Source organism: Macadamia integrifolia, chromosome 9, assembly GCF_013358625.1.
Source record: "Macadamia integrifolia cultivar HAES 741 chromosome 9, SCU_Mint_v3, whole genome shotgun sequence".
NCBI classification, from domain to species: Eukaryota; Viridiplantae; Streptophyta; class Magnoliopsida; order Proteales; family Proteaceae; genus Macadamia; species Macadamia integrifolia.
This window is the reverse complement of record NC_056565.1, coordinates 5,965,638-5,993,054: the sequence shown is the minus strand read 5'-3', so window position 1 is coordinate 5,993,054 and position 27,417 is coordinate 5,965,638. Positions and strand designations below refer to the sequence as shown.

The 27,417-nt window shown below is 40.2% G+C and overlaps 1 long non-coding RNA gene across 1 annotated transcript; it reads right to left on the bottom strand.

Moving 5' to 3' along the window:
• Positions 1-992: 992 nt before the first annotated feature.
• On the bottom strand, positions 993-25,644 carry LOC122089093. The gene is made up of 3 exons (XR_006143219.1): positions 23,000-25,644; positions 2,144-2,766; positions 993-2,057 (listed from the first exon to the last, which is right to left on the bottom strand). It is a non-coding gene; the product is annotated as an uncharacterized LOC122089093 (long non-coding RNA).
• Positions 25,645-27,417: the final 1,773 nt, after the last annotated feature.

The window sequence follows — 27,417 nt, the reverse complement described above, 5'->3', positions numbered from 1 at the left end:
TTCCTCTCTGTATTCTGGTTTTTTTTTACCTTGTTCTAGGCGACAGTTGCGGCCCTCCTAAGGTGCTTTGAACTCATCTGTGCGTGAGTTGTTTGGGTTGAGCTGTTGGTCGAAGGTAACCCCCCTAGGTGACACAACTCCTGGAATTTCCCCTCCAAAGCTGGAACTTGCTGTGAAGAAACCCAAACCAAAATCAGAACTGGGTTTATTACAGCCAAACCTAGTTGCAGACTTGAGATACTCCAGATCTAGGCTGTCGTGGGTCCTGTGGTGCTGGCTTTATAGAAGACTTGCTATTGTGACCTTACATTTGAAGATTCAGGCCAAACCGAGGCCTATATGCTGAGTTTTGTCGACCTAAGGTTTCTTCTTTACCGCTGGTTTCTGTTTTCAATCGTGACTTAAGGTTGAAGAAGGCAGTTTCTCTATATTACAAGTAAGGACATTTCAAAATTACATAAAACCCCCCTTGCTGAACTTTTGTTCTTTTAACCCACTTTCTTTAAAATTCCAGAATAAAGCCCTTATATTAAATTTTTAGTTCTAGAACTACCCTAGCTGCCGTCTAATTATTTCTAAAGCCCTGCTTGTTTATGAAATTACAAGAATACCCTTCAACCATTAAATTTGAGATTTTTAGTCATTCTTGTGGGCCTAAGCGATCTGATTTCAGTCTTTGAAATCCGGATCCGCATCATACGGGATGACTGCAAACCAAGGCCTAACCTTTCTCGAAAAAGACAAGTCAAGGGGATGAACAAACCTAATACAGCCTAATAAGGAATTTCAATCTCTTTGAGAAGAAGGTAAACTGTGAAAGATCCCATTTTACAAGAGAAATTATCCCATACCACAAGTTCGTTCTTCTGCATGTCCTTTAAGACAAGGACACACGGTCAGAACTTTACATTCTGCTGTTTAAGTTAAAAGGCAAGGTTCTACAACATGTTAAGACATTTACTTAGAAACAAAAGCTGTTGTAGGAAATTACAAAAAGAAAAACGCACCCAAAAGGCCTTTCATTACGAGAGTATGAAGTACAAGAGCTGCAAAAAGAGATTACAAGAAGAAGAGCAAATGAAAATTAAAATCATCAACTGGTATGCTCCATCGGATCGTTCCCTTCACCAGGAAGACGAGAGGAGGCAAAACAGCTTGACCCTTCGATAACATCAGAAGGAGAACTCTTGTTTAACAGCCACACAAGTTGGGGTGCAAGTACTGGGATGCTAGGCTTAGAAGAAAGCACTTGAATGTCATGTCTGTCGCAAGACATCTCCCTGATTGGCTCCACAACGGGGCAATGTCCTGAGCAAGAGCGATGTCTTGTTCCAGCCAAACAGGAACAACACCCTGCTCTGGCCGAACAAGAACAACACTTTGCTCTTGCTGAATAGGAACAACACTCAATTCTGGCCGAACAGGAAGAGCCCTTTGCTTTGGCAAAGAAGGAAGAGCACCAAACCCGATGGAGACAGCTGCTCTTTTAGCCTCCCTCGCCTTCTTGGCTTCTATATAGCCCATTCCTTAGCAAACATGCTGAAGTCGAAGTTTGGGTGAACCTTCGCAACCTCGCCCCGCAAAGTAGATAGCAGTCAGCCTCAGATTTAGCTAACTCCTTCTCAAAGGTCCTAGATTTTTTGTACTTCTTGATAGCAGCCAATACCTCGCAACGAGCCTGGTCGATGGTCTTCTGCACTTGTTCGTTCGGAACCTTGTTGTCGTTCACATAGACGTTAACTTCTTCAAGGTGTCAATCTCATTGTATACCTTTAGGAGACAACCCTGTGAGCCTTCAGGTCTTCCTCCAAGACTAAAGCATTCTTCGCGGCAATAAGGGAGGCCTTTTAAATCTCATCCAACGTGCCCTTCAAAGCAATATAGTCGAGCTCCCTCACTGTAGCTGCCACATCAGAAGCTTCTTTTGCCCCTCTCAACCTCTCACACTCCGTTTGTAATTCACAGTGGGCCTTCTTACCATTCTCATACTTCTGCTTGAACTCCTACCCAACCTTATGATAATACTCAGCCCTTGTGAGGACCTCTCCAAGCATGACCTGACTCCAGTAAAAGAAAAGAACACAGTGGGTTGAAAAACAGATACTGAAGGAACTATAAAACAAAACACTTAGAAATAACATACCCTAGCCACTTAGGTATATCCCATCTCCAGGAGCTCGTCAAAACGGATGCTAGCCAGGTGTGAACTATCCCGGGGAAGGACACCCTCATTCACAACAGCGCAAGCAACCTTTGCATCCTTAAACAATGATTGCTCACTGTTAACCCCATAACAGGGAGAGAAGAAGTCTTCAGCAGACGGAGGGACAAGATCTTTCCCCTTCTCCTTCTTTTCGGACGTCTCATGATTGCCACGAGGGGTAATAACAACCTCATCAAGAGACACCGTGCAACGAATGGGTTAAAGAGAACCCAGGACCGCTAGCCATTTGCGTCTTAGACTCCTGGGGGTAAACAATGGCCGCACTTCTCTTCTTTTTGTTAGGGCCACTCTCCATCTCTTGGCGGTTGGCGCTCCGAACAACTAAAAAAGTCAAAGGAAGCCTGTCAGACGAAGAATCAGACTCAACTTGTGTAGCGGCCACCATTTGGTGCGTGACTTCTTGAGCTGTAGCCGCTGAGGTACCACTAGCCTCCCCTCCTTGGACTGTAACTCCCCCAGCGTCTTCCCCAACGTCTTCACTCTAGCGTTTTCTTCCTCTATCTTATCCAAAACCTCCAGAAGAAGGCTTTGATTGATCACCACTGCACAATTGGAGCCAGGAAACAAAGGAGTTTAAAACTTAAGAAAACAATTACAAAAAGAAGGAAAGAACAAAGGCAGATAACACCACTAGCAAAGCTCACCAGGACTCAGGCACTACATCCCTAGAACATTGTCATTCGAAGTCTCTGAACCAACCACTACACGGATAGGAAGCTTCAGCAACTTATGGGTTTCATTCTCCTCATCCCCAATTACTGAGCTACATTACCCCTATGGGTGTTCACTACCAACTAGGAAGTTGAAAACTTGAATGGCCTTGAGTTAATGTAGGACCCTAGCAGTGTATTACAACTCTAAACAAGACAAATAGGACACAACAACTAACTTGATAATAACCACAAATAGGACTAGGAAACAAGGAAATAAGACCATCAAATAAACCCCCAAGGATACAATAGCAATGCAGGAGCAAAACCAACCCAAACCCCAACTCGATAGGAGAAAGGACATGCAATAAGGTTGAAGAGAGAGGTGCGGCAAGGTCTGTGGGGCTCCAATTGAGCTGCAAACTTGGTCAATTGTAGGGCCCAGGGAGGGTACAAAGACCCCCAAAGTTGATAAGTCTTCCGACAGCTGGTTGTGGAGTGGTGTACTTTCCTGATTTTCAGACCTAGGAGAGAGAATCTACGAGAATTCTTCAAGAACTATAGTAGGGCTGCTTGGGTAGCAACAAGAAGAGGATCAACTGATCCTTGGGTGGTTGTGAACACCCTCTGAAAAGGCTAGGCATATCAGAGATCAATTGGGGAAGGAAGAGGAGATCAATCTCTCTCCTAATTCCTCCATTGGTGCTGGTCGGTTCAGGCTTTTGAAGTTTTGAACAGATCTGATTTTCTTAGGATTCTTTAATGTTAGTAAGCAGTAACAATAAGCACTAATAGTAGTAGTAAGCAGAGAATAAGAGAGAAAAGAAACAAGACAAGTGTGGGTGGGATTGGCTATCTCGGCCCAGGCATCTCACCCATAGCTATCCTGGCTGTTTAAGCAATTGACTGCAATCATTTATTATTCAAATCTGAGAATTGAGAGCACATAAGTTCCTCTATATATAGAGGGAAAATTAGCAGTCATACCATAACTAGGAGTTATACTCCAGGTAAAATTAGATCTTACATAATAGGAGTTAAGACTCCAAATAGGACTAGACTTAGAACTCCAACATGGAGTAGGTACCTAACTAGTCATTCACTAATAGGGAAACCTAAACTGACTCAAACTAAAATAACAAAGGAAATAGACTCAAAACAGGACTCTAACTAGACTAATGAATTAAATTCCATTTTTCTACTTTTAAACCATATTTTAGGCCCATTAAAGTGGCTCATTACAAAAAAAAAAAACCCATGGAATCAAAGGCCCAACACAAGAAAGTTGTGGCTGGTGATTAGGATGAAGGTATTCACAAACATTGAGGGTGGGGGTTCGCTTTATCTAGCCATACCTGATAACAAATGCCAAAATGACCTTTCCAAGCATTGGGGACAATCTGCGATAGGATAACCCTATAGCGGCGAAGCACCCTACACAGAAAATCACGAATGGGTTACCGAAGGCCACTCATTAGGGCATGCTCATAAAAGCATTCCTCACCTTATCTCCCACCATTAGCCGTCTCCCACGCTTCGGCAAGCCTAAGAGATACTGACTCTGGGATGTGGTAGATCTCCCTGAACCTCTCTAATTCCCTCGCTGTCAATTGAGAAGTGACATGACCAGCAAGCAACTCTAACATCGGATCGGACTTAGTGGTATACCCAAGGGTAATCTTACCCTTACCCTTCAGGAGAGGAGGCACCTTAGGGACCTTCTGACGGCGTGAAGGCGTGAAGTACCAACGCGAGGAGGAGATTTCGGAACCGACATCCCAACATCAGGGATAGAGAACTCACCGAAATCCGCAAAGTTAGTGGCAGACGCTATGGCTAAAGGAAGGAAAGAAAAGGGAAAAGGAAGAAAACACTTACTATTTTAGAAGGAAAATGGAGGAGTGCAGAAAACAAAAAAATGGCAGATGATCCTTCAGAAAGCACTAACAACCAGCCATAGTCACCACACCACCACCGAGAGGATGACAAACGCAAAGGAAGAAGAGGAAGAGGATGAAGATGAAGTCCAAATGCTGTAGTTATGACCACACCAGGTATCATATATAGGGATACTGAAAGACAGAACAACCATGATGGAGGCAACACACCTGATATCACATCAAAACCATACGCCCAAAGGATGAGCGACACATGGGTATCTAAGCAGTCGGACCATTGGAATCCCCCAAAAAAAGCTAGTAACCACAACGATAAAGAAGGGCCATCATGGTCCCACAACATGCTGAAAGAATAGCTTGAAACCCCAAGTACGACATGACGAGAAAGCATTAACTCCACCATTTGAAAAACGGAAAGGGAGGGAAGAATTGCCTAGAGAGGTGTTTCCCATTCTCTTTACTCCCTTAACCTTCGTACCGAAGCTCAAGGGAGTGGAGGGCACCTGATATCCATAATACGACCAGCCAATAATGACTCGTCAAGTGGTTGAACCATTACAAATAGGACGAGCAGACGATAAGACGATCAAACGACCGACCTCCCCTGTACGCCATGAGAAATCCCGTACTTGCTACTTACGTGTCACTAATATCTAATCACTCAATCTCGAGAATATGACACTCGTAACTGTCTCTAAACCCAACAAGAGCTAACAAACTTAACCACGGTTAGACAATTATTTAACTCAGGGCCAACCATGGTCGAATCAACTGTTTTAACCATGGTTACTTGACTTGAGGGGGATCTCGACTTACTCATGATGAAATCAGCCACCTCAACCCAAGGGAGGATGAACCCACCAATTCTCAATAGATCCAGCTCATGAAGGAAAGAGACCCTTGGGCCAGTGGGAGCTCGGATCAACCACAATATAAAGAAACTTAGCCAAAAAGCCAAGGTAAGCAACTGAAAACCCTCAGAGCTCAGTAGAAGGTTTCCTTTCTCACCTAGTATACTAACTTGAGCTTCGGAGAGCCTTCCCCCGAGATTGGCTCCTGGATAGTTCTTTATCTCTGATCTGCAGGAACCAAGGAGGCGAGAATCTGCAGTAACAGTTTTGAACAGCTATATTCTTGGAGTCATTACCATCTCTCTCGGCTCCTTTCTCTTTGATTTCTTGTTAAGCAGGTTAAAGATACCAAGTTATTTTTATATTCTCTTTATAAGCCAACTTCACAGGCTTGCCCCTCTACCTAAAGTCCATCCACAACGTTGCATCACTCTCATTAGTTAATCCCACGATTCCTCTCCACCTTTATTTACTTTATCTTTGGGTTCCAGAATTACTCCTCTTCTCCTCTTAGTATGTTTTGTCCTCGTTTTCACTTTTATTCCAATAATAACCTTGATGGAGAAAGCCCTAGGGGTAGGGAAGAATTCTTTGAGATGGGTCTCAAAGTTGCAGGGGAGAGAAGAGAAAGGAAGGGATCATACAATTGGATATTGCACAAATCCACCCAGGGAGGGAGAAATCGCATAAAGAAAGGGGGATGGGGAATCACACACAACCCTAAGGCTCTCAAATATTAACTCAATTCATCATTCTTCAAATCCATCCAATTACAGTACATTAGCTCCTCTATATAAAGAGGGTAAACTAGCAGTCATAACCTAACTAGGAGTTAGACTCCAAGTAGGACTAGACATTACATGATAGGAGTTGGACTCCAAATAGTACTAAACTAGAACTCCAATATGGAGTGGGTAACTAATTAGTCATTCACTAATAGGAAAAACCTAAACTAAATAGAAATCTGAAATAACAAAGGAAATAGACTCATAACAGGACTCTAACTAAACTAATGAATTAAATCCCGTTTTCCTACTTTCTACCCATATTTTAGGCCCATTAAAGTGGCCCATTCATAGTTTTTAAGGTGCTGGTAAGGCGACGCCTTAGCAGCGCCTTGGCGCTGATGTGGTCTAGAGATAGTAAGGCAGTGCTCCGCCTTATGGGTTTTTTTTTTTAACACATTTTAAAATTACTTGATGAAGATTCTAAATATAGATTTTTTATTGGTAGGTGTATAGTTTTGTTAACACTTGAAATGTATGGGATCAGCTTTACTCCACCAAAAATAACCAAAACAAACAAAATAAAAACCTGATTCACAAACAGGGTTTGGATTTTGTCAAGGGTTTTAGGAAAGGGCTTTGAGAAGGAATCAAGGAACAAGGAAGAACCACTGATCCAGGCGACCATTTTGCTCTGGCAGCGGTGAACTTCATTCTTCTTTGACTGGAGTAGAAATTTAGTGAATGACCTTAGGGCTTAGGCACTCATTTTATCATCATAGAGGTAAGTATTATAAATACTTGTATTTTTTATGTCTTCTTTTCTTTATATTTATAATTTTGTTTCATAATTATGTATTTATATTATATGTTAATATGATTGATGATTGATAATTGATGATTGATGATTAATGATTGACGAAGATGAACTTAGTTTATTCACTTTATTGATTTGTTTTCTTGATGAATATCTTACATTGGTATGAATATGAACCTTTAATATTTATTTAACATATGAGTAATAGGATTCAACTAGGATTTGAGCCAAATAGATTGGTTCTATAAAAAAATTACACAAGAACGCTTTAGTCGATAAGGCAACGTTGTATGCCTGCCTTATCACTAAGGTGCTCCGAAAGACCCTCAAACGCCTCCGTCGCCTTACTGCCTTAAAAACTATGGGTCCATTACAAAGAAAACCCATGGGATCAAAGGCCCAACATATGCATAACCCAACCCAAGGCTTATTTACAATAAAATAAGTCTATTAAGTGATTTATCTACATCAATTCCCCCGATGTTGAGAAAAACTCATCCACGAGTTTTGTAGAACGGGAGAATCAATACCAATCAATCAATATCCATCTTTGCCTATATAAGCCACCATCAAAACCATGGTCGAAGGCTATGAAATCCATGACGCAAAGTTCATAGGTGAAGTAGTGACTCAGAAAAATAAAATCGATCGATTCACCGAGGAGATCAACCGATTTAAATTTTCCACGAGTTGATTTTCAACTTCCAACTGTGTCATCTCATCTTCTACCATTGGTGATTCATCTTGTGGTTCGTCTACCTATTGTTCAAAGGCTGAGATCAGATAGTTGAAGGTAGAGTATATAAAATCAGATGTGACCAATGTTAGGTCTTTGATGTCATTGCAGTGTCGTTGCATCTCACTGAGCTTCTCTCGCATCAATTGCATTTGTTGACAGATATCCAATAAAAGATCTAGATCCATCGGTCAGTTTTGCTTTTTTTTTTTTTTTTTGGAGGGAATAGTGAGAGGAAGGGAATTGCGTGGGAGGTGGAAGGGCTACTGTGGGAGGTGAAGGGACTACTGTGGGAGTTGAAGAAGTTACATTTCAATAGAGGAAGGGATTCTTCGGCTCTGATACCAATTGATGGAGAAAGCCTTAGGGATGGGGAAGAATTCCCTGAGATGGGTCTTAAAGTTGCAAGGGAGAGAAGGGAAAGGAAGGGATCACACATTTAAAAGTTGCACAAATCCACCCAGGGAAGGAGAACTCGCATAAAGAAAGGGAGAAGGGGAATTACACACAGCCCTAAGGCTCTTAAACATTAACTCAATTCATCATTCTTCAAATTCGTCCAATTAGAGTACATTAGCTCCTCTATATAAAGAGGGCAGACAAGCAGTCATAACCTAACTAGGAGTTAGACTCCAAGTAGGACTAGACATTACATAATAGGAGTTGGACTCCAAATAGGACCAGACTAGAACACCAACATGGAGTAGGTAGTTAACTAGTCATTCACTAATAGGGTAACCTAAACTGACTAGAAAACTGAAATAACAAATGAAATGGACTTATAACAGGACTCTAACTAAACTAATGAATTAAATCCCCTTTTTCCTATCTACCTATATTTTAGGCTCATTAAAGTGGCCCATTACAAAAAAAAACCCATGGGATAACAGGCCTAACACATGCATAACCCAAACCAAGGCTTATTTGTAATAAAATAAGCCCATTAAGTGACTTATCTATATCAATTCCCCCGATGTTGAGAAAGAACGAGAGAATCAACACCAATCGATCAATATCTATCTGTGCCTGTATGAAGTCACCATCAAAACCATGATCAAATGCTATAAAATCCACGACGCGAAGTTCATAGGTGAAGTAATGACTCTGAAGAATAAAATCGATAGGTTCACTAAGGAGATCAACTGATTTAAAATTTTCCACAAGTTGGTCTTCAACTTCCAACTGTGTCATCTCATCTTCTACCACTGGTGATTCATCTTCTGGTTCGTCTACTTGTTCGAAGGCTGAGATCACATAGTTGAAGATAGAGTTTATAAAATCGGATGTGACCAATGTTAGGTCTTTGATGTCCTTGCAGTGTTGCTGCATCTCATCGAGCTTCTCTTGCATCAATTGCATTTGTTAACGGATATCCAATAAAAGATCTAGATCCATCGGTCAGTTTTGCTTTTTTTTTTTTTTTAGGGAATAGGGAAAGAAAGGAAGTTGCATAGGAGGTGGAAGGGCTACTGTGGGAGGTGAAAGGAGTTACGTTTCAGCAGAGCAAGGGATCCTTCGGCTTTGATACCAATTGATGGCGAAAACCTTAGGTGTAGGGAAGAATTCCCTGAGATGGGTCTCAAAGTTGTAAGGGAGAGAAGGGAAAGGAAGAGATCACACAATCAAATATTATACAAATCCACCCAGGGAGGGAGAACTCATATAAAGAAAGGGGAAGGGGAATCACACACAACCCTAAGGCTCTCAAACATTAACTCAATTCATCATTCTTCAAATCGGTCCAATTAGAGTACATTAGCTCATCTATATAAAGAGAGCAGACTAGTAGTCATAACCTAACTAGGAGTTAGACTCTAAGTAGAACTAAACATTACATAATAGGAATTGGACTCCAAATAGGATTAGACTAGAACTCTAACATGGAGTAGGTAACTAACTAGTTATTCACTAATAGGAAAACCTAAACTGACTAGAAAACTGAAATAACAAAGAAAATAGACTCATAACAGGACTCTAGCTAAACTAATGAATTAAATCCTATTTTCCTACTTTCTACCCATATTTTAGGCCATTAAAGTGACTCATTACAAAGAAAACCCATGGGATCAAAGGCCCAACACATGCATAACCCAACACAAGGCTCATTTGTAATAAAATATAAGCCCATTAAGTGACTTACCTACATCAACCTTTTAGTCATATGTAACCCATCTTTTGTTACTTTTGCCACTTCTAACTGGAAGTTCCTGAAATTTATGATTTTGCCACCCTAGTTGGTACACTTGGGATAAATTATAAATTTGCCATTATCTTGTTTATGGTGGTTTATGGGTGTGGCCAGAATTACAAAATTGACGTTTTGATTGCTTATGGATTGATGGATTAATTATAAAATTACCATCAACTTGGGATTAATTGAGTTTTATTACTTGAAGTGGGTCCACACTGAACCCAATTGAGTATTGTGACCCCCACATCAATTGGGGATTATATACAGAAATGTCATTGGGCATATATTTGCTACCGTCAAGGGAGATTGGAAATTATTTGTCTTGTGTGGTGCTCTTGATTATGGGATTCTCTGTGATGGTGGTTGAAAATTAATCGTTATGCGGATCTGGGTTCCAAAATCGGAATCAGATTGTTTATGGGCCCCATCCAAGTATTAGATAACTCAAATCAAAGAACCAATGGCAAAACAATAAATAACTTGGTTTTTGTAATAAGGTGGCATAGTTATTGATGCAGTTGGGTGATGGATTTAGAATATCTTTGATTTACTTTCCTTTTTTTAAGACTTAGAATTAGTTTGGTAGTACACTTATTTGATGTGATTTTATTTCTTAGTTTAGATGCAATATTTGTTCCAATTTCAATTAGGAAAGTAGGTTTATTTTCAAGTCTTTAAATAGTGTTATTGTACCCAACAGAGGATAGAATTCAATGAATTTGAAGAAATATGTTTTGGTTTGAATCGATGACTGCCATGGGTGGTTTTCTTCTCTGATATTCTTCTTTTCTTCCTCTCTATTTTTCTGGGTTTTTTCCCTTTCCTTCTTCTTTTTTCTGGTTTTCCCTTCCCTTGTTCTGGGCGATTATACCAGGCCTACAAGAAGTGTTGCTGAACCAAGAAACTCCATCGATTTGATATGGGATTTCTAGGGTTGGGTTAGCACTCTAGGGCAACCCAAACTCAAAAGTATTGACCTCGAAATACTCTTCTCAGAGGCGATTTCTTACCTGGAACCAGTTCTGGTTCTGGTCCTACCACCAGGTTCTATTTCAGGCTCTTCCCGCAGCTTCCCAACCTACAGATCCAGGTGCTTACCTTGTGGGATCACTAGAACCTCTTCCTGAGAAGCTTCTCCTGAAATTTCAGGCCAAACCGAGAAGCATTCAAGGAGTTCTCTCTTGTTTCGTTTCCCTGGTTCTTCCGCCTTTGTTGGTTAGTGTCCTGTGAGGAAGAAGAAGCATTGGTCTTCTTTTCTTTTTTTACATTTAAGTCCTATATTTCTTGATATTACAATAAAGGCCTGATTTGAGTTTGTTGTTCAGTTTAGCCCATTACTATTTTTTTATTTCCATGACTGATCCTTCTCTGTTAGTTAATTCCTGTTAAGTCCTCAGCCCATTATTTTACTCTATAAAGCTCCTAAATTTTACCAAAAATTACATTACTGCCCCTGGTTTGCCTAAATTGAATTATTTGGTTATTTAGTGGGCCCTAAGCGATCCAATTTCAGTCCTTAGAATACGGATCCGCATCACTTGTAAATAAAGAGAATAATAAAAGAATAACGGGTAGTTTAAGTAGGTGATGGGATATGAAAGGAAATAGGAATAATTGTGGAGGGTAAAATTAGGAATGGCAAACAATTTAATAGTAGGGTGTAAATAAGGGGTTAAAGGAGGGGCACTAATAACTAGTAAGGAAAGAAGAAATAGGGAAACTCATGATTTAAGAGAGGAATTTGGAGTCTTTTTCAACCTTGGACAAAGGTTGCAGGTGGTGGAGTCAGAAGGGCTTTGAGATGGGGAACTCACTGGTTTGGCATCGGACTGGCCTGAAATTTCAGGCCAAGGGTCGCACCTTCCAGCTCTATCAAACCCAGTAATAATAGTCCAGATGTCAAAGGCGCAAGGAGTATTAACCTCTGCAAATCAGATCTGGCCAGTAGTTTCAGGTAGCCTGAGTTGCAGGTTTTGTCTTTCACAATAGGAGGTCCCTTTGAAGTCAATAACCAGGGGTTAAGGTCTCCCAACAAAGGGAAACCTTCGACCAAAACCTCATCCCAAACAAATCAACCTTAAGGGAGATCGGTCAGCTTATATGGGGCCGTTAGGTCAATTAGAGATAGAGCACAAGAGAGAAACAGGAAGAAGAGAAGGAAGGAGAAGAAAAAGAGAAATAAAATCAGGAAAGGAGAAGGATGAACTAGAAGCTCACGGAAGTCATGGTTTCAAACCAAATACTTCAATCAAATTTCAATTCTTCAAAAATCCAATTAAATCATTGGGTACAAGTTGATATTTAAAGACTTAGAAATAACCTACTTTCCTATTCTAAAATTGAAACAAAATATGGAATCCCAATCAGATAAAGCTTGATTCCCAAGCTATTTTAAAGAGGCAATAAATCAAACTAAAAAAAAAAAAACTAAATATCTTCGCCCAACTGCATCAATTTGTCCTTGTGTATTGCTACATGTGAGGGAAGATTCAAATTATTATCTATTCGATTTGATTTATTGTTTGCCCAAGATTATGCCTGCTCAAGAAATTTTCGTTTGAAGACGCAATTGGTCGTGTCTGTCCTTAGCAACTATTTTATCTTTTAATGATGGAATATTCAGCAACCTGATGTTGTTTGGTATATTCAACAACCTGATATTGTTTGGTCCTTAGTGATCTGATGATGCCTATTTATCTGTAGAATTTTTTGTGAGACATTTGTTTGGGAGATCTCTGTTTGAGGCTCGTGAGTGCTTTTGTTGTAGCTATTGGAAACTACAGTTTTTGTTGGAATGTCTTCTTTAAGAATGTCTTTTAATGTAGTTGTTGGATGCTACACTTCTATTTTGAGATTATGTTGGAGCCTTCTCTAGGAAGGGCTTTCGTTGCTATTGGAGTGCCTTCTTTGGGAAGGGTTTTCGTTGCCATTGGACTGCCTTCTTTGGAAGGGTTTTCATTGCTTTTGGAGTTGTTGATAGCTTTATGATGGTTAATTGAGTTCTCTCTGTGCTCATTGGAGTTTTTGTTGGTCCAAGCTGAAGCTTTCTTTTGTTATATGCAAGGATTAAAGTATCAGTATTGGTCGTCGTATCGGTCGACCAAAATTAAGATACGTATCGGAGGGTATCATATCGTATCGGAGATACGCTAAGATACGCTAAAGATACGCACATAAATGGATAGGAAACACTTTTTTATACAAATTTGCATAAAAAAATAGTTAAAAAAAGTTATATATAACATGTATTATGCATAAACAGTAAATTGAGAGTATCGCACTAAGAATCCAAGGTTTGTAGTTGTCCCATAAATGTAAAATCCTTGTTCCCAACCTTGATTTCCACTTTAGTTAGAGAGAAAAATGGTTGGCAGCAACTTTGGAACAAAAACACCTCAAAAAATTATATTTTTCTAAAAAATTACCCATTTTGGCCATTTTATGACCGTATCGGTACGTATCGGTGTGTATCGGTTGATACATACCGATACGCACCGATACGTATCGATACATATCGATACATACCGAAACGTACATTTCACTTCAATTTTAAAATTTTCATAGAGTATCGGTACGTATCGGTGAGTATCGGTGCGTATCGGTGATTATCAGTGGTGTATCGATGCGTATCGGTGCGTATCGTAGGATACGTATCGATACATAAGGGTTTTAAAATTTTCATGATACGTATCGGTATGTATCGTGTCGATGCCTACCGATACGGATATGTATCGGCTGATACGGCACGATACGCACCGATACTTAAAACCATGGTTATATGTATACTCTAGCTTGAGGGGAAGTATTAGAAGTCTACCGAGAGAAAGGAGGAGTCTAGCGCAAGTCCCAGACTCCTCTCTTGGGTTTTCCTAGTCCTACTAGGACTGTGGGTTTGGATTTTCCTTGTCCTATTAGGATTGTCCAAGTCCTACTGGGGCTAAATACAGTTAGAAGTTAGCAATTACTATTAATTTTCTATTTTGTTCTATTTAGTAGGACTTGTAATAGCCATTCTATTTAATGAATGAAGGAGGGCAGCCCCAATCCAATCGATTGGGACTCCTTTCGCTCCACAACTGTAGGTCTCTCTATCTCTCTATTTTTCCTCCCTTCTCTTTTTATATATATATATATATATATATATATTTTTGGATGACTTAATTTTTTTTTTGGATGAATTAAAAAATTTTGGATGAATATCTCTCTCTTTACATATTAATAAGAAATAAAACAGTAAAATTACAAGGACAGTGACTAATGTAAACATGACACACCCATAGATAATAACAGAATAGCAAGAACACCCCTAAGTGGTGATAAACACTTAACAATTTCAGATCTAAAACAACCAACAGTAATGATGCATAAACAAAGAGAGAAGAAGAAAGTGATGTAGGAGAAAACCTAGACAATAGGACTTCCTACAGGTGCTGTCCAAGTGGACAATATTGACTCACTAGGACCTAGGTTGGGACTGGGAGTGGTGGGGCAGCACAATACATTGACCAGCATGCATATATATTCGAAATAGAAGCAATGCAACAACAACCAATAATAATCTAGACGGAAAAGCAATTAAGCTATATAAATCTCAAGTGGGAAACATGGGGAAGGGAACATGGCAACATACTATAGTTTAAGCACAAATCAGTTCAAGAATCAAAGAGTAGGTAATATGGTTTTCCTCAAGTCATTCAACTAATAAAGAGATCAACAGTATTTTAATCACGGAAAACTAAATATGTGTACAGCAGCAGCAGGGTGTAAACTCAGTAGGACAGAAATATGTGAGCAATAGTAGCAGATTGTAAACTCAGCAGGATATTTTTAAAGGATAACGGAAAAATAATAATGGCAAAAAAAAAAAAAAAAGAGAGAACATTTCAGATTTCAGTGTGGGGATAATGGGGGGGTAATAAGCAGTCGATGGAGGTGGAATGGGGGGGGATTTACTTGCCTTATCGTTGTCTAGATCTGAGGAGAAAAGAAGAAGCCAAAGTCTTCCCAAAACAGAGGTGCAGTTCACTTTAGTAGGTGAAGAAAAATTCCAGCTTGTTGATGAAGAGTTCAGCAGCAGCCCAGGTGGAGTTTATTCAATGGAGATGATCTTCAACTATTATGAACAATAGCTGCAACAGTACAGCAACAACCGAGAGGGACAGAGACAGTGAAAGAGAGAGATGAGAGGAGAAACTAGCGAGAAAGAGAGGAGGGGCGAGAGTGAGAGACGAGAAGAGGGAGAGGGCAGCGAGAGAGAGACATCGTGGGAGGGTTTCGGGGGTTGTTTTGCTTTCAATATTCTTTATTCATTAGGTTAAAATTGTGGTCAATGGCCTTACATAAATAAGGGGGGAATTTCTAAAAGAAAAAAAGATTATCCTAGGAACAAATATTTCATAAATAAAGAAACTTTCTAAAAGGAAAAATAGGATAGTATCTAGTTTCCTAATTATTCAAAACAACTAAATAAGAAGACATAATAAAGTAAACTACTAAAATAAAAAAGAGATCTGGTGGGGGGCCACAAAGATTGGCCGATTGGGAGGAGAGAGGATTGAACCCAGCGCTGGGAAGGCTGGTTCGATGCTCTCCCTTTCCTTCTTCCTTCTTCCTTCTTCCTTCTTCTTTCTTCTAGTTTTCCTCTGTGAGACTTTCCTCCAGCCAAATAGAATGCACATGTGGCTGGGTCTTGTGCCTACGCCACTGGTATACGTGGATGTCCCCATCAACTCTCCCTGGCTTGAAAGAATTCACCTCCGGTGAATGATGGCTCACGTAGTACTCAAGCAGATCCGGGTTTAGTTATTGGATTTCTTGCACTATGATCCAAGTGTTGTCAATTTCTGGACGACCATGCCATTTGACTAAGAACTCTCTGAAACCTCCTGTGTGTGTGGATACAATTCTCTCATAAAGGATTTCCTCAACTTCTTCAGTTCTCCTCGTGACCTTAGGTATAGGTGGTAAGGAGGTTGAGGAAGTGGTTGGGTTGGTTCAGCGGTATCATCAAGGATGAAAGGGAAGTCCTTAAGGTCATAAGGATAGAAGGGGGTAATGGTGGAGGCACCATGGTATGGGATAAGATCTTCCACATTTAAAATATTATTAATTTCCATATTAGCTAGTAGATCTAGATCAAGGACATAGGCATTGGCACCTATCCTCTTAAGAACTTTGAAAGGACCTGTGCTACAAGCGTGTAGTTTGCTCACTTTTCCCCTAACAAAACGCTGCGGCTTGATTTCAACCATCACCATATCTCCCTCTTGAAACTCTTGTAGCCTTCTATGCACATCCGCTTTTGACTTGTATTGATCGTTGCTCAGTGCTATCTGTCTTCTTATACCTGCATGCAAATCATACATATGCTAAGCAAAAGACTCGGCTGACAGGGAGGTCCTAGAACTGGACACAACTAGGACAAAGTCTATGGGTGCCCGGGGCTGGTATTCGAAACAAATCTCAAAGGGTGACAGACCAGTGGTACAGTTCTTAGAGCTATTGTACGCAAACTTGGCCTGGCTATGGACTCGATCCCAATTGGTAAGGTGTTCTCCTATGAGGCAACGCAACAAATTTCTCAGACTTCTATTGACAACCTCAGTCTAACCATCGGTCTGAGGGTGGAAAGCTAAAGAGAAGTGAAGCTTAGTGCCCATCATTCGCCATAGGGTCCTCTAAAAATAACTGGTGAACTTAACATCTCTATCAGACACTATGGTGAGGGGCAACCCATAGTACTTGACAACCTCGTTAAAGAAAAGTTTAGCTACTATGGATGCATCAGAGGTCTTAGAGCATGGGATGAAATGGGCTATCTTCGAGAAGCAATCTACAACCACATAAACAGAATCATGGCCTTTCGAAGTTTTTGGCAGACCAAGCATGGAGTCCATGCTAAGGTCCTGCTAAGGGGCATGGGGAACATGTAGGGGAGTGTACAAACCAGTGTTCTGTTTTTGTTGCTTGGTAGTCTGGCATGTCCTACACTGACTCACAACTCTAGCAACATCCCTCTTCAATCCTGGCCAAAAGAATCGGTCCTCAACGAGGGTGATGGTCTTATCTTGATCGAAATGGCCAGTGACTCCCCCAGCATGCAATTCCCAGATCAGGCAATCTTGGAGTGAAGTCCTAGGAACGCACAACTTGCTTCTTCTAAAAAGGAAACCCTCCCGGAATAGGTAGTCTGAGCAACTGACAAGGTTAAATCCACTCAAGGAAGTGAACGGCTCACTAAAATCAGGACAGGTGAGGTACTGGTCCTTGACTCGCTCGAATCCTATAACCTCTACACTCATAGTTTGAAGCAACACACTAGCCTGACTCCTAGCAGGCTAAGGAACATGTTTACCAGGCTTAGTGCATCTGTAGCAGTATTCTCGACACTAAGTCTATGCTTAAGTACAAAGGTGTACTCTTGGAGTTAGCATGCCTCTAGTTTAGTTTCTTTTGGGTGCTCAGGTATCTCAGAACCTGGTGGTCAGAGAATAGCATGAATTCTTGCGGTAGAAGGTAATGTCGCCAATAACGCAGTGATTGAATAACTGCATAGAATTCTTTGTCGTATGTGGAATATCGTTGCCTAGGTTCATTAAGCTTCTCACTAAAGTAAGCAATAGGGTGTCCTTGTCCTAGGACACCGCCTATTCTAATACCAAATGCATCACAGTTCATTTCGAAAACCTTAGAAAAATCTGGGAGGCATAGGATGGGGGCCTGAGTCATAAGCTTTTTAATCTCAGTAAAGGCCTTCGTAGCACTCTTAGTCCATTGAAACTCCTTTTTCATGCAATCTGTGATAGGAAACATAATGGAACTAAACCGATAAATGAACCTCCTGTAGAAAGTGGCTTAGCTATGAAAAATTTTTAATTCATGGACATTAGTTGGCTCAGGCTACTCTACAATCGCTCACTTTCTCAGGGTCAACAGATACTCCTTGGGCTGACACAACAAACCCTAAGAAGATGACTTGATCACTCATGTTGACATAGAGTTTTTCTTGTAGAAGCACATGAAAAACCTTCTGTAAGTGATCCAAGTGGGAAGACGGAGTCTTACTATAGATGAGGATGTCATCAATGTAGACCAGTAAGAACTTGCCGTCGAATGGTTGAAGCACTTGATTCATTATTCTCATGAAGGTGCTAGGTGCATTTGACAAGCCAAAAGGCATGACTAACCACTCGAAAAGGCCATCCTTCGTCTTGAAGGTTGTATTTCACTCATCTCTAGGCCTAACCCGAATTTAGTAGTACCCGCTCTTGAGATCAATCTTCGAAAAGATCGATGAGTTGGCCATCATATCAAACATGTTATCAAGTCTAGGGATAGGGAACCTATACTTGACAGTGATCTTATTGATAGCTCTACTATCAACACACATACGCCAGGTGCCATCTTTCTTTGGCGTGAGCAAGGCAAGTATTGCACACGGGCTAAGGCTTTCCCTAATGAATCCCTTCTGTAACAATTCATCCACTTGCCACTTGAGTTTTGAGTGTTCTTTGGGATTCATTCGGTAATGGGATAAGTTCGGGAGAGAAGATCCTGGAACTAAGTCAATAGTGTGTTGGATGTCATGCATAGGTTGTAACTCATAGGGTAGTTCCTAAGGGAATAACCTCAAATTCCCTCAATAAGGGTTGTACTTCTGTAGGAGCCTCAGTGAATAAGCGTGACCTATCGGTATTACTCTGTATAGAAACTAGAACATAAATCACCCCTGACTCTTGCACTCTCCTTCAAATTGTTGTTGATTTAAAATGTTGAGTGTTTTAGTGGGGGTGTGTTTGGATGTATTTCCCTTGTGTTCTAGAATCTTCACTTCCTTAGGGGCATTGGGAGTCAACCTAATTTTCTTCCCTTTGAACTCAAAGATGTAGCTATTAGACTTCTCATAATTGGTGACATCCCGATCATATAACTAGGGTCTACCTAGGACAATATGGCAACATCCATCTCTAAGACATCACACCACACTCGATCCTCATATCCTGCAAAGTATAGGGGAACTAGACACCTCAGATTAATGGGAATGGTGGACTGATCTACCCAGGCAACCTTGTAAGGCTTGGGGTGGGGTTCGGGTTTGAGGCCCATTCAAGCAACAATGCTCTTGGCAACCACATTCATGCAACTCCGCTGTTTATGGCGACGCGACAGTTCTTACCCTGATGACATGTGTAAGTGATAAAAATATTAGTTCACCGCCAATCATCGCTACTCCTAGGTTGTGAGACCATACATCGTATAATACCGAGCTTGAGGTCACCAGCCTCCTCGGCATCCTCATCAGATATGGTCCCATCTGGTCTATGGTCCTCAAACTCAATGGTCCTGAAAGCCCTCTTGGTCACCTTCTTTAGGAGTCTGCTCCCCCACATAAAGGTTTCTGTTGGGGCACTCTCTAGAGAAGTGACCATACCCTCGACACTTGAAGCATTGTTGTTGCCCATTACTCTTTGGTGCTTCTCCCAAGATTCCTTTACCCCCATTGTCAACTTATCGTTGTGGTGCAGCAGGGGGTTTTGGGAATCTAGTTGAGCATTGGGGTGGTTTCCTAAAGTGGGACTCCTCAACTTGAAAGCTCTTCCTCTGAGAATAAGTTCTCATGGAGGACTCCACCTCAAGGGCTACCCGGAAGGCCTGTTGAACATCTCACACTAGGTGGGGTGCCATACGTGACTGTATTTCGGAGTTGAGCCCAGTAAGGAATCTAGAAAGTGTCTACTCAACATCCTCCCGAATACGGCTTATAATTTTCAACTCATTGAACTTGCTTATGTATTCGGTCACAGTCAGTTTTCCTTGCCTCAGGGTATTCATGTCATTCAACAACTATAGCCTATAGGTGATAGGCAAGAATTCCTTCTTAAGCCTCACTTGCATTTCTACCCATGTTGTGATTGGCTCAAGTCCTAGGTTGGCCTCTTAGTACTCTAGGTCTATCCAAACTTAGCAAATCTGTAGCGGACTTCCTCGGGCATATCATAAAACTCAAAGTACCTATCCATCTGCTTAATCCAATCTAGAAGGATCCTAGCATCAATCTGACCATCATAGGTAGGGGCATCTACCTTAATCATCCGCCTGACATCAAAACCTCTATCATAATGCTCATAACCCTCATCATCTTCATATTGGGTGTGGTGCCTTGGAGCAGGTTGTCCTCGACCCCTACCCCGACCTATACCACGCCCTATGCCTAGAAAATTATCCCCTATCCGGTCATAACCATCAGTGTGATTTTCGTTGTTCTCTATCTCAGGGTTAGAGGCTCTTGTCCTAGGCCCAGTGCCTAAGGTACTATGGTCCTGCCGTCCGTCTGAGTTTAAGACATTTGTTTCAAAGGTGGCAAGCCTAGCGGTGACGGTCTGGAGATGAGCAGCCTGTGCTTCCTTATCAGCCCTACTAGCAGTTAATTTGGCTTGGAGGTTGTTCAGGAACTCTTCGTTCTGTTGGAGGACTCTTGCCCATTGTTTTGACTGAATGGTGGTACTGGGAGGGTCAGACATGTCCTGGTATGCTCTACCACTACGGGTGGACATAAAGAAAGTGGGCAGCCAAGGTGTGGTTGTCCAAAATGACTCAAGGCCTACTCAAAATCTCCAATTGAGATAGGTAGTTGGCCTTCTCGATCCTAAGGTCAGAAATTTCCCTCTCAAGAATGTGTTTCTGGTGGGAGTAGCATCCAATGCTATTTGGTCCCGCTAAAAGGAGAAAGAGGGTATCTTCTAACCTAAGGTAACACTCCTTTAGTTCAGACTCAACTACGGATAGGTTGTGACGGAGATTAGACCTCAAAAGACAAGACATGTAAACAATGACAGTGACACCCAATCATAACAAGACCAACCAATACCATGCTCTGATACCAGAAAGACTAAAAGGCAAACAAAAACTGTGTTAACAATTGGAGAGAATAGTATTAATCTCCTACCGGAAGTAGTAAGTATTCATTGATAATGAAGATGCGTGATAATTACAACACTGCCCTTACTACTTAATGCACCCACGCATATGACCTAATAAGCAAGGGTGTCATACCCTTGCGGTACAACATCCTAACTCTTAACACCTCTTCTTCCGTCTCTTCTCGTTTCCCCTTTTTCTTCTCATTTTTTCTCTTCTTCTTGTCTTTTTTTGTCTCTCTTCTTTTCTCTTCTCCTGTTTCTTATTCTCTTCTCTTCTCTCCTCTCTCCTCTCTTCTCTCTCCTCTCTCCTCTCTTCCCTTTCCTTTTCTTCTCTCCTCTACCCGCCTTGGTCATCTGGGCAATGCCTAGGCACCCCCCTGGCTGACAAGGCACCTGACCACCACCTCGGGTTTCCTTGTCGTAGTGACAACCATATCTGGTATGTCAAGTAGGAGTACTTCCATTTCAAAACTCACATACCAGACTTCGAAGCACAGGTACTTATATCAGATAAAACATAATAGGCATCAAGAATATCCACACTTGATACATGCATCCTCAAGAATTTTTACCATAAGTTAAATAATTAATTAGGTTGGCAGAAATGCCCATTCTGTACCAAGAGTCCGAGACATATTTGACCATGTTAATCTGGGTCAACCTTAGTGCAAGCTTGTTTTTCAATTTTTGGATTTCAGCCTATTCTCTTAAAAAAAATTTTTTTGCCCCCTCTTAATAGAACTCCTATATTACAAATAAAAAATAAAAGGAGGGAAAATGCACACCAGCCAGATACTGTATGAAGAACTGGATTGGTTCTCTTTGTGTAACTTAGGTGCAAGTTGAGCATTGCTTAGTCCAAACACAGAAAACCAGTTCAATTAGAATGGGTGGGCCAGGTAAAAACACTAAACATATGTGTTTTGCTAAATCCAAGTCATTGAGTTGTTGCATCATGTTAAATCAAAGTCACTGAGCTAGGTGCTCTTAAAGCCTGGTGGGCAGTGAAACTGTGTAAGGACATCATTAATTTCTACAGAACCACGGTTTTAAGGATTTGGATCTCACTGACCTGACCATCTGATCCATTATCTTGCTGTCAAAGGATTTCCCAATCCTCCATACCAATCCAGATCAGTATCACCTAATAACAATCCAGATTCAAATATTGATGATAAATCATTGGAGATGGTTCCAATTTCTCATCAAAAAGTATCCAAATATTACAAATGACTGTTCCAGATGCACTTCCCCCCTCCCGGCACTCCCCAAAAGTTTTAGACATTAGATGTTTGGGCAATTACATGGAAAACAAATTGTCTGAAATGGGACTTCAGAGGATTTAGAGTACCGAATTCCTGCATATTCTCCACTCCCAAAAAAAAAAAAAAAAAACAAAAGAAAGAAAGAGAGATCCATTAAGCAGGTAACTTATTCATTATGCACAAGATTTATTCATTTAAGAACTTGAACATTGTAGTGCAATAATGCCTTTTTGTTTTGGAATGTCCACTGAACACAATTTCCAAAGGGTGACGACTAATTAGATAGAGCAATAATTATAACCATTAACCAACTAGTAGGTCTAAACATGCATGAGGTACAGACTACAGTATGAAAAAAAAAAATAAAGGCATAAACCGTGCATAAGGCTCCTGCCATGGAGGAGTTTGGGAAAGGTAATATGTACACAGCCTACCTCCGCTTCATGGAGGTGCTGTTTTCTTACTCGAACCCACAACCACTAGGTTGCAATGGAGCAACCTTACCATTGCACCGAGGCTCGCCCTTTAACTATAGTCTGTAAGTGATTCCTATGAAGCAGTATAGACAACCAATTTTTCTAGTTACTCTGATTCCTCCTAAAGAAAGACCATACTTCTAATTATCAAGAACATTAGATGGACACATTTTTACAAAGAAAAGTTGTTAGAATGATACTGATCACAACACAAAAAAATGGATCACAGATGAAAGGAAAAGCGTACCTTATCCCTATGGCAAAGAAGTTCCAGAACTCTTGCACGGTTACACCTACAGCATAGCCAGCATCCTCAAGCCTGCTCCACCTCCAATAAAGTCATAAAATTGCTATGCTAAAATATGAAGATAAACCCATGCACAGAAACCAGTAATTCAAAGACCTTGACTATATACCTTACTTCTATCAAATGTAGAAAACAATATTCATAGATTTAACTCAACAATCGTGTCAGTACCACATAGTTTTCAGATCAACCTTTTTCAATAGCCAAAACAATAAAAGTTTAAAAATCTGAGGCACAATATTTGTGTTATTCTTTTCTTCTTCTTTGTTTATATAATTATTAAGAACAATAAAGACCCATAACTTCAATCTATCACTAATGCAGATTAATCACCAAAAAAGGCTTATTTTATTAGGATTAAGCCTAGGGTTGGGTTTCATACATATTAGGCCTTTGATCCAATATGTTTTGAGTGTAATAGACCACTTTTATGGGTCTAAAAGGGGGGCTTCTAAGATTGAGTACGGAATTACTAGTTAGTTTCCATTTTTCATTAGTTTCCTTTTTAGTTGGGGATTAATGGAGTTATTTAGATTATTATTTAGTTTCTAAATCCAGTTTATTTAGTTTCTAATTTCAGTACTTTTAATTCCTAGTTTCTATTTCCAGTTTTAGTAACTAGAGGATCTTCTATTTTATAAGTTTCTACTTCAGTTTTTTGAAACTAAAGTTAGTTTCTATTTTATATAACCCCCATCATTATTATAAATAAAGAAGAGGGCTCCCATTAAACCTCGAACGATTTATACAAACAAAAAACTGTTGCTTCTGTAATGTCTTTGCTGAGATGGCTTTGTGTTTGATCAAACTGCTGGATTTGGTGTTTGATCCAAACGACTCCTTGCGGCGAGAAGTCCAGGAGGTTTTCTTTAAGTTTCTTATTCTCTTTCAAGTTTATATTCAAGGAGTACTGCTGTCTAACACTGCTTTACGGACCAGGTATTTAAAAGTCTAATTCTGCCCAGAATCTCCTTAGTTTTCACATTCGGTTCTTTGTGACCTGAAGTACTTCCAGCCCTTGGTTTGAGCTGTAATTTTGATGAATTATCCACCCATTAAGGGCCTCCTTCAATCCAAATATCAGGTCATTCTGACCTGTGGTTGATGAGATACAAGAAATCTCCACTTTCTTGTCCTGCAGTGCTATCAGTTCTGATTTCAGACCTGAAACAGAGATCAATTAGTTGGAGTTGCATGTTGTTGATTATCTGAAGACTGGTTATGTTTGTTGAGTGGTATTTGGACTTAGTTCTGTTTCCTAGCTATGCTATCCAGCTAGCTATATTCTGATCTCAGAATCCCTGATTTCTAGACTCGGCAGACTTGATTCCTAGTTCTGGTTTTAATCAGATTTGACCTGTGCCACTGTTATGCCTTTACCATTAGTTGTTCTTTGGTTTAAAAGTTCTTGCAGATTGAGACTTGGTTAGACCCCTACCCTAGTCTACATTAAGTGGTATCAGAGCATGGCAGAGAACAACCTTGGAAGACTATCAGAGCTGAACATGCCCAACGGTGAAATAAGTCCTGAGGACTTTGATTATATTTTTAAGGAGTTGATGCAGCTGAGTCAAGGAATTGTGCGAATGCATGAACGATTAGCTACAGTAGAACAACATGCTGGTGTCCTAGAATCATTAATAGCACCTATAATCCCTCCATGGGAAGTGAAAATACCTCTCTTTAAACCAAAAGAACTTAAAGTTAAGGTTCACATTGAAGAGATAGTTCTTAAAGCTTCAAAGAAGGAAGGTCAAGAGATAAAAGATTCCACTAAAGAATTCTACTTTGAAGAAAGCATAGTTGACAAGATTGAGGCAGTGGAATATGAGGTAGTAGATGAAGCACTCCACAACAAGTCTTTGAGATTCATGATGAGAAGGAAGAGTTTGTTCTTATCCTTGATGAGAAAGTTACTAACGTTGATGACTCTATTCATACAACATTCACAGTTGGTATCGATTCAGAGGTCAAACATACAGAGTTTGTTATGCCATCATGGTTCTTCGAAGAGAAAGTTCCCCGCCTTGAAGACTACATTCCACAAGTTCACAAGCAACCAGAATTTTGTTTGGGAATGGTTAAAGTTACTACGCACATGTTGTTTCCCCCTCATCACTGCAAAATTCGAGGATGAATTTTTTCAAGAAGGGGAGAGTTGATGCAGATTAATCACCAAAAAAGGCTTATTTTATTAGGATTAAGCCTAAGGTTGGGTTCCATACATGTTGGGCCTTTGATCTAATGTGTTTTGAGTGTAATAGACCACTTTTATGGGTCTAATAGGGGGGCTCTAAGATTGAGTATGGGATTACTAGTTAATGTAGGAATAGGTTTGACAAGCCAAACTAGACCCAAACAACAAAATCTTGTAAACCAAAGAACAACCAAAATTCCACTAAGTAAACCAAGAGCAGTATACTAACAAATCTAGATAGCAGGTTCTAGAACCTTGCAGTCGATCCCAAAAGCTTCAGGAAACTTCAACAGTAGAATATTAAATAGCATATGATAATCTCAAATTACTATTAGAAGATTCAGTCCATTTAGGAACAAGGGCAGCAACCAACTTCATCACAGATTAGGTAAAATCATAATCGACTCAACAAAACAACAACACAGTGAACTCAAAACTCAGAATTGCATAAATTAGTTATCATTAGTTGTAGGACTAAATAGTAGCAGAACTGGGATATTAAATAGAAAACAGATTTCAGCAAGGCAAAACAGAAACAGAATTCAGATCTGGACAGACTTAGCATTCGGCCAGAATTGAGAGAAACTTCATAACTCAAAATCCCCTGGTCTGATTGGTCCCAAATTAAGGTCGAGCCTCCCTCTTAATAAACCCAACAATCGATCAAAAGGGGAGGGCCATCGGCTGGTTGGATCTTCCAAAGCAGAGTAGGGGCAGTAGGAAGAAATCTGAAGATTTCCAGAACCATAATTCAATCACAGTTTCAGATCTCTTACCTGATTTGAAGAACCTTGCAATTAACTTTGAAAAGAAAGAAATAATAATTGAAGAGAACTCTTGGACTTCACGCCGCAAAGAGTCAATTGGATCGAACACCAATTCCTTCAGCCTTGATCAAACACAAGACAACTCTTTATGAAGAAGACAATAGCAACAGCCATTATTTTTTTATCAAAATCATTTTAGGCTTTTAGGAGCCTCCTCTTCTTTATTTATAATGTTAATGGGGGAGGGAATTACAAAATAGAAAGTTCCTCAAAAAAGAAACCAAATATTCTCCTAATACAATAGTTACTAAAAACTGAAATTAGAAACTAGTTGAAAAAGGAAACTAACTACTAATGACTTGACTCAATTAATAACTTGACTCCTAAGGAAACAAATATAACTCAAATCAAACCCAACTAAAAACGAAACTAATGAAAATGGAAACTAACTAGTAATCCCGTACTCAATCTCAGAGCCCCCCTTTTAGACCCATAAAAGTGGTCTATTACACTCAAAACACATGGGATCAATGGCCTAACATGTATGGAACCCAACCCTAGACTTATTCCTAATAAAACAAGCCTATTTTGGTAATTAATCTGCATCACCCTGCCTTTGGCTTTGTATATCCCTTCTCCCTTTTTTCCGTTGTATTTAATATATATACTCATCCAAAAAAAANATCTGCATCAACTCTCCCCATCTTGAAAAAATTCGTCCTCGAATTTTGCAGTGATAAGGAGGAAACAACATGTGCGTAGCAACTTTAACCATTCCCAAACAAAATTCTGGTTGCTTGTAGACTTTTGGAAGGTAGTCTTCAAGGTGTGGAGCTTTCTCTTCAAAGAACCATGATGGCATAACAAACTCTATATGCTCAACCTCTGAATCAATACCAACTGTGAGTGTCGTGTGCATAGAGTCGTCAATGTTGGTAACCTTCTCATCAAGGATTGGAGGAACAATCTCTTCCTTTTCATCATGAGTCTCAAAGACTTGTTGTGGAGTTCTTTCAATCACTACCTCATCTTCCACGGCTTCAGTCTCGTCTACTACGCTCTCTTCAATGTAGAACTCTTCAGTGGAATCTTCTATCTCTTGACCTTTTGTCTTTGAAGCTTCAAGAACTATCTCTTCAATATGAACCTTGACTTCAAGTTCTTTTGGTTTAAATAGAGATATCTTCACTTCACCTAGAGGAGCTTTGTCTTTTGGGGGTGCTGAAGTGTTAGGTTTAGTGGTTGAAAAAATTTTCTTGACCTCCCCAGCTTGGTAACTAAACCTTCTACCTGGCTGTGCCATAAGTTCCTCTGCTCGAAGAGCCTTGTCAAAACAATCTCTCACTGTATACACATCAGTAACACCAATTCCTCTATTAATTTCAGCTCGTAAT